The sequence below is a fragment of the Dromiciops gliroides genome, chromosome 2 (assembly GCF_019393635.1).
Source record: "Dromiciops gliroides isolate mDroGli1 chromosome 2, mDroGli1.pri, whole genome shotgun sequence".
NCBI lineage: Eukaryota > Metazoa > Chordata > Mammalia > Microbiotheria > Microbiotheriidae > Dromiciops > Dromiciops gliroides.
In genome coordinates this window covers 393,482,170-393,490,099 of record NC_057862.1, presented here as the reverse complement: position 1 = coordinate 393,490,099, position 7,930 = coordinate 393,482,170, and the positions used below count along the sequence as shown (strand labels likewise).

The window sequence follows — 7,930 nt, the reverse complement described above, 5'->3', positions numbered from 1 at the left end:
TGGGCAAGTCCCTTAATCCTAATTGCCAGAGACAGAGACAGAGGTGAAGTATCATAGAGGTAGAAAGAACAGCTGATTGGATAGATAGGGTAAGGGACAGTAAAGCATTAAGGTCATGAACCTTCATAACTGAAAGGATGATGTTGCCTTCAACAAAAATAGAGTTCTCAATAATCTTGAAAAAATGGTCCAGGTTCCTCCTGCCAATCTCAGCAGCTGCAGACACAGGAGGTGATGAATACCATGGCAAAGGGGCTGCAGCAGGAAAACATCCACAAGGTACCATGCACTGGTGCAGTACCAGCTGCTGCAAAGATAGCCAGGCCTCTGTGCAGTAAGTTCATTAGTGCATTGGGTGCTGCCATGCACCCTTAGGCCAGGCCCAGGCCCTTGTGACCATCCAACTGGAGAGATTCCAAGACCGCCTGGCACAATGCACTTTGATGACAAAGCCAAACTCTTTTTTTGTTTGGTTTTTGCAGGGCAGTGAGGGTTAAGTGACTTGCCCAGGGTCACACAGCCAGTAAGTGTCAAGAGGCCAGATTTGAACTCAGGTCCTCCTGAATCCAGGGCTGGTGCTTTATCCACTGTGCCACCTAACTGCCCCCAAAGCCAAACTCTTTTTTAAAATCATAAAACTATTTTATTATTTTCCACTTACATGTAGAGATAGTTTTCAACATTTGTTTTTATAAGATTTCTAGTTCCAAATTTTTCTCCCACCCTCCCCTCCTTCCCCCTCCCCAAGACACCAAGCAATCTGATATAGGTTTTATATGTACAATCACATTAAACATATTTCTGCATTAGTCATGCTGTGAAAGAAGAATCAGAACTAAAAGGAAAAACCTCAAAAAACAAAAACAAAAAATGTTGAAATAGTATGGTTCAATCTGCATCTAGATTCCACAATTCTTTTTTCTGGGTTTGGAGAGCATTTTCCATCATGAGTCCTTTGGAACTATCTTGGACCATTATATTGCTGAGAAGAGTCAAGTCTATCACAGTTGATCAACACACATTATTGTTGATATTGTGTACAATGTTGTTCTGGTTCTGCTCATCTCACTCAGGGTCAGTTCATGTAAGTCCTTCCAGGTTTCTCTGAAATCCATCTGCTCATCATTTCTTACAGCACAATAGTATTCCATTACATTCATATACCGCAACTTGTTCAGCCATTCCCCAATTGATGGATATCCCCTCAATTTCCCATTCCTTGCCACCACAAAAAGAGCAGCTATAAATATTTTTGTACATGTGGGTCCTTTTCCCTTTCTTAGGATCTCTTTGGGATAGAGACCTAATAGTGGTATTGCTGGGCCAAAGGGTATGCACAGTGGACATAGTTCCAAACTGCTCTCCAGAATGGTTGAATTAGTTCACAGCTCCACCAACACTCCATTAGTGTTCCAATTTTTCCACAGCAAACCCAAACTCCTGATGGATGCCAAGAGCAAAGGGCAACAGGTGAAGAGGCAGACAGAGGCCTGTGTGACTAAACATGTGGATGACCACATGCACCTCATCCCCTCCATGCCCAAGATGAAGGATTCCCTGGCATCTACTGCAAAATAGTCATTATCAATACTCATTCAGGGTGGGAGAATAGGTCAGCTCGTAAAAATGTATGGAAAAGGGGCAGATAGGTGGCTCAGTGGATAAAGCACTGGCCTTGGATTGAGGAGGACCTGAGTTCAAATCCGGCCTCAGACACTTGACACTTAACTAGCTGTGTGACCCTGGGCAAGTCACTTAACCCTCATTGCCCTGCGCAAAAAAAAAAAAAAAAAATGTATGGAAACATTTACCTTTCAGTGAAAATTTAGGACTGAAAAAATTGACACTGGTGGCAAGTTTAAGAATACTTTTATGGGAATTTGGCATCAAGAAAGGAAGAGAGAAAGGGTGGGGAGAAAAGAAGGAAGGGAGAAAGGAAGCAAGGGATGGAGGGAAAGAGAGAGAGAAGGGGGAGAGAGAGAGAAAGAAAGGAAGGAAGAAAGAGAGAGAGGGAGGGAGGAAGAAAGAAAGAGAGAGAGGGAGGGAAGAAGAAAGAAAGAGAGAGAGGAAGAAAGAAAGAAAGAAAGAAAGAAAGAAAGAAAGAAAGAAAGAAAGAAAGAAAGAAAGAAAGAAAGAAAGAAAGAAAGAAAGAAAGAAAGAAAGAAAGGAAGGAAGGAAGGAAGGAAGGAAGGAAGGAAGGAAGGAAGACCTGCAGCCAGTAGTTACCTGTTTTGATAAGTCTCAGGATTTTTGTCGTGGCTTGAATACACGCCCAGAGAAAACAGACTTCTTTTTTTTTTATGGGGCAATGGGGTTAAGTGACTTGCCCAGGGTCACACAGCCAGTAAGTGTCAAGTGTCTGAGGCCGGATTTGAACTCAGGAACTCCTGAATCCCGGGCCGGTGCTTTATCCACTGCGCCACCTAGCTGCCCCGAAAATAGACTTCTTTACTGGTATTTTCACATTGACAAATAGCTGCCTCAGTATGCCTTAGCAGGAAGTCACCCACTACTACAATAATGATCTCTCATAGAACTAAATTGATGGAGCTGCTTTATCATTTCCTGGAGGAAAAGCAGCTGCTTCCTCTTTAGAGCTCACAACTCCTCCTCTTCATGAAAAGTCTCAAATCTGATTCTTAGTTCCAAGTATCCATGGGCTCTTCTTTCCCTCTTCCTCTGGGTGTCATCCTTCTATTCCCCAACCTTGTGGTACAGTGAGAAGGGCACTAGCTCTGGAGTCTGAGGAGCTGGGTTAGAACTCTGTCTCTGATGCTTACTTACTGTGTGACCTTGGGCAAGTACAAACCAAGGCCTTTCTTTATAGAAGTGTGTTAAAATTGTATCTTGTTCTGGTCCCCCTAACCACTCCTCCCCCCTCCACCCACCCCCAGCCCCTTCTAGTCAGTACTAGAAGTAAGGGCAGCCAGGTAGTAAAGTGGATAGAGCACTGGCCCCTGGGTAAGTCACTTAACCTCAATTGCCTTAAAAACCTCAAACAGGGTCACAGACAGTAAAGCAGGACTGAAATCACCAACTCCAGCCATCCTAATATATGTCTTGCCACTGGACCCAGATGTCTCTGGAGGAGAGAGTGAGGTTGGTGACCTTGCACAGCCCTCCCTCACTTAAATCCAATTCATTGCAAGTCATGGTATCACCCTGATGCCATGGTCCTCTTGGAGAACCAAGAGCAAATAACAACAACTAGAAGTAAGTTAATAAGTAACCAGTATGGGGCAGCTAAGTGGTGCAGTGGATAAAGCATTGGCCCTGGATTCAGGAGGACCTGAGTTCAAATCCAGCCTCAGACACTTGACGCTTACTAGGTGTGTGACCCTGGGCAAGTCACTTAACCCTCATTGCCCCACCAAAAAAAATAAATAAATAAGTAACCAGTATAAAGGGGGAATAGCAGGAATAGCAAAGAGTAATCTGGAAGTCACATACATACTGTTTCAAAGATCAAGACAGCATAATTTACAAATTATATTATATATTTACCAAAATTCACTTCCTGATAACATGTTTTCAACAGAAGCCGTCTAGGTGCCTCTGTCAGGGTTCTGGTCTTAGGTAAATTCCAGACAATTCCAAAGGTGCTGATAACTTTGAGATGATGACTTGGAAGTTTTACCAATAACTTTGAGATGATTTGGATATGTTAATGAACTAATCCCAAGATGGCACAGATAGGAGTTAGTCTGTTTCCCCTCCCAAAAAAAAACCTATTAAAATGAAACCCAGGGGCAGCTAGGTGGCACAATGGATAGAGCACCGGCCCTGGAGTCAGGAGGACATGAGTTCAAATCCAGTCTCAGACATTTAACACTTACTAGCTATGTGACCCTGGGCAAGTCACTTAACCCCAATTGCCTCACCAAAAAAAAAAAAAAAACAATGAAACCCAAATTCCTCCTCCACCAAGCACTCTTTTATCTCCTAAGGGTCCATCATGCTCCAGTGGTCCCAACTCTAATGCCCAGTTACATTAATGATGCATCCCTCCCCATACTGTTCTCCACTCTGCCTGCCTTCAGCAGCCCATCCCTTGTTCCCACGCCACCGTCTGCCTCCATGTCCCTTCCCACTCTCCACCACTTTTCTCTGTCTTTATGGACTTTTTGCCTCCATACCCATATGCTTAATTAAAATGTGATTGGTGCCCTGTTTCCCACTGACAATCACAGTTTCTTCCCAGTTACTACCCAAAGAACCAGGTGTGCCTGCCCCCATTTAATAATTTCACAAATTAATGATCAATTCAAGAGGTCTCAAACTTTTCCAGCTAACTTCATTTACCACGGCAGTTAGGTGGGGCAGTGGATAGAGTGCTGGGCCTGGAGTCAGGAAGACTCATCTTCCTGAGTTCAAATCTGGTCTCAGACACTTACTAGCTGTGTGACCCTAGGCAAGTCACTTAACCCTGTTTGCCTCAGTTTCATCATCTGTAAAATGAACTGGAGAAGCAAATGGCAAACCACTCTAGTGTCTTTGCCAAGAAAACCCCAAATGGGGTCACAGACAGTCAGGCAGGACTGAAATCACCTGAATAACAACAGCTCTACTAATTGGACTCCTGGAACTTGTGTCTCTCTCCTCCTTGGAAGGCTGGAGGACAAAGCAAAGAACTCTTCCCAAGGACTTTTTTTTCCAGCCAACATCATTTACCATCAACTGAACTAGTTGGAATTGACTCCAAGAACATCATCCTCCCATGGGAGGGTCCCTTCCTGCTCTAGCCGTGTGATCTAAGGGTCAGGACTTCCTACAGAGGCTGAAGATGCATTTTTATCTTTCTTTCCTTTCACATCGAAGATTTTCTTCAGGGTTTCACCAAGGAGCATGGCATGGTCCCTACTTACTTGGAGAGCAGAGGGGTGCTAAACAAGGCCCTTTCCTTTCTCCTCCAAGAGAGCCACCATCTTTCCCATCTCTCCTTTCCATTTCAATCTGTCCACAGCTCCCTTCAGCAATCCATGCCCGTGCAATTCTAAGGTGTCAAAGGTTTCCTGCTTCACCTCCTGATTGAGATATCAGGGAGAGCAGGTCCAGATTCCAACATTCCTTCCTTCCCCTCCCAGGTCTCAACCTTTTCCCATGAAATGAATGGCCATTTATCTCCTGTCAAAGATCAAAGGCATTATAGGAATTTTTTTTTCCTTTAGTTGTACAAAGACAGCAAAGCTACAGGCCTGCAGAGAAAAAAAAATAATTTCCTCTTTTTCAGGTACAAGTAAATCACTCAGAAATTCATCAGCTTCCTCATCACTTCCTAGAAGAAGTTAATAAACTCTGGCCTGGATCTAGTTATACAAAAGGCAAGTTATTAACTATCTTGTTTAAAATTTTTACAAAGTGGGGCTTCTTTGATTAGTTCCTTTTTTTTTTTTTTAGTGAGGCAATTGGGGTTAAGTGACTTGCCCAGGGTCACACAGCTAGTAAATGTTAAGTGTCTGAGGTCGGATTTGAACTCAGGTACTCCTGACTCCAGGGCCGGTGCTCTATCCACTGCGCCACCTAGCTGCCCCAAAGTGGGGCTTCTTAAAATGGTTATCTTTTATTTTAACATCACCCCCACTTCCAAACACATACCACCTCCTTCCCCTTCTCAGGAATCTATCCCTTATAACAAAGAAACAAAAATGAAAGTCAGACTAACCAACTGAGAAATTTTGCCTGATAATATATATAATAAACCTAATAGAACCTCACTTCCAACAAAAAGTAGAAAAAAAGGAGAGAGGCCTATTTTCTTCTCTCTTCTCTGGGGCAAGCCTGATCATTAGAATGACCAAAGCTAGTATTTATATAAGGTACACAATCTCATTTGATCTTCACCACAACCTTATGAGGTAGCTGTTATTGTTTTCTCTGTTTTGCAGATGAGGAAACTGAGGCTGGAAGAGGAAGTGAAGTAGCTTGTATGGGATGAAACAGCTAGTCTGAAACAGGATTCAAACTTAGGATTTCTTGATGTCCAGTCCAACATTCTACTGCACAGTAATTCTGCTCATTTCACTCTGTGTCATTTCATGCTGCTCATGCCTCTCTGAACTCTTCCTATTTGTTCTTTCTCATGTCTGTAAAAAAATAATTATTAACTTGCTGGCCTAATCTGAAAAAATTATATCTATAAGCTATATGAAAAATTATAGCTAGCTGAAAAATTATAATGATAAGAAAAATTATATGTGGCCCATAAGTCCTTCCATGGTTGCCATTTAAATGTAAAAATTCTTTTATTTTACAGGGCCTAATCTGTGGACTTCTGGCTGGCTATCTGTTTTAGCTGGTAAAGCTAAGGCAGTCTGCAAGGGCCCTTTAAAAATTCCCACACTGCTTTTCCCAAACTGATATGCAAACAGCCTCTTCCAATTAAAGCTTGGGTTTATTTATAAAAATAAATGTAAGAGATAAGGGTAAAGAAATGCAAAGTATACAACCTGAAATCTTTTTAAACTTTCTCTCCTGCCACCTCAAATCTCTTGCCTTGAGGGCATGCTGGCTGCTGCTCCCCTTTCTCACTCTCCTTTCTCTCAGTCAGTCCCCCTCACTTTCATTTGTTTGTTGTTTTTTTTTTTTGGGGGGGGGGGTGAGGCAATTGAGGTTAAGTGACTTGCCCAGAGTCACACAGCTAGTAAGTGTAAAGTGTCTGAGGCCGGATTTAAACTCAGGTCCTCCTGACTCCAGGGCCAGTGCTCTATTCCCTGCACCACCTAGCTGCCCCCCCTTCCCTTTCACTGCTCCCCTCCTCTCTCTGTAGCTGTAGCATCCTTGTAGCGTCCCCCTCCTCTAACTTCTCTGTAGCTACCACCCTTTCTTTTTTTACTGTTTCTCAGTTTCCTTCTTCTAGCGTCCCCCTGACTGTCTGTCTACCCTGGTATATAAAAGGCCTCTCTCTTTGGGAACCCCAGGGCCAAGCCCCCACACACAAGCTAATTGGTTAGCTGCCCTAGGGCCGACACGGAGCCAGGTGTCTGGTGCTCCGGGAGCTGGGGGCTGTGTGAAGGAAGCTCCAGCGTCCCTCAGGTCTCCCATGAGCCTCCCCTCTGTGTGGGGCTTGGGCTCCCGAGGCCTCGGGGCAGGCTCGGGAGAGCCGCTGCTCTGGGAGAGGGACAGCCTGTTCAGGACATCCGGAAGCTAATTTCTAGTCACTCACACATGTAGGGGTAAAATTCCATAATCATTCCAATTTGAGGCAGCTAGGTGGCACAGTGAATAGAGTGCCTGGCCTGGTGTCAGAAAAACTCATCTTCCTGAGTTCAAATCCAGCCTCAGACACTTAGCTAGCCATGTGACCCTGGGCAAGTCACTTTACCCTATTTCCCAAAGCTTCCTCATCTGTAAAATGAGCAAAAGATGGAAAATGGCAAAACACCCCAGTATCTTTACCAAGAAACCCCTAATTAAGGTCACAATATGACTATGGCTGAACAACAAAGTCCAACCTGACAATTATATCCACTTTAAATTAGATTTTTCTCTTTGGTTTATTGTATTGACATGGGCTTAGAGTAAATCAAAAAGGTTTCTCCTGTGAGAAACAAAACCAAAGATGACCAGATAACAGGACAAACATCTAGGAATCAAGGGACTATTAAAGTTTTGATTGACCAACTAGATATGAAGACAGACATGCCTAAGAAGTATAGCAGGAAAGTCAGTTAGGCATGTCAACTACCTGACCAGAGCTAGGAAACAGAGATAACCCCAAAGGTCAGGACCATAATTTCAAAAGAATCCCCCTCAACTCTCAAGAATATGACAAGCACCTAAGCTTACCCCATCCCACCCCAAAAGGGAACTTTTCAGTTTTCAAGTGGACACCCCATCTATCCTCTATAAAAACTTTTGCATAGAGGGAAGCCCCCCTCTGCAAGGGGTGAAGTCTTTGACTTCCCACTCAGTCACTTTCTCTTGCATCAAA

The 7,930-nt window shown here is 43.6% G+C and overlaps 1 pseudogene; it reads left to right on the top strand.

Annotated features, from left to right (window-relative positions):
* The first annotated feature begins 210 nt into the window (after positions 1–210).
* LOC122739716 lies at positions 211–1,578 on the top strand (annotated as a pseudogene).
* The last annotated feature ends 6,352 nt before the right edge of the window (positions 1,579–7,930 follow it).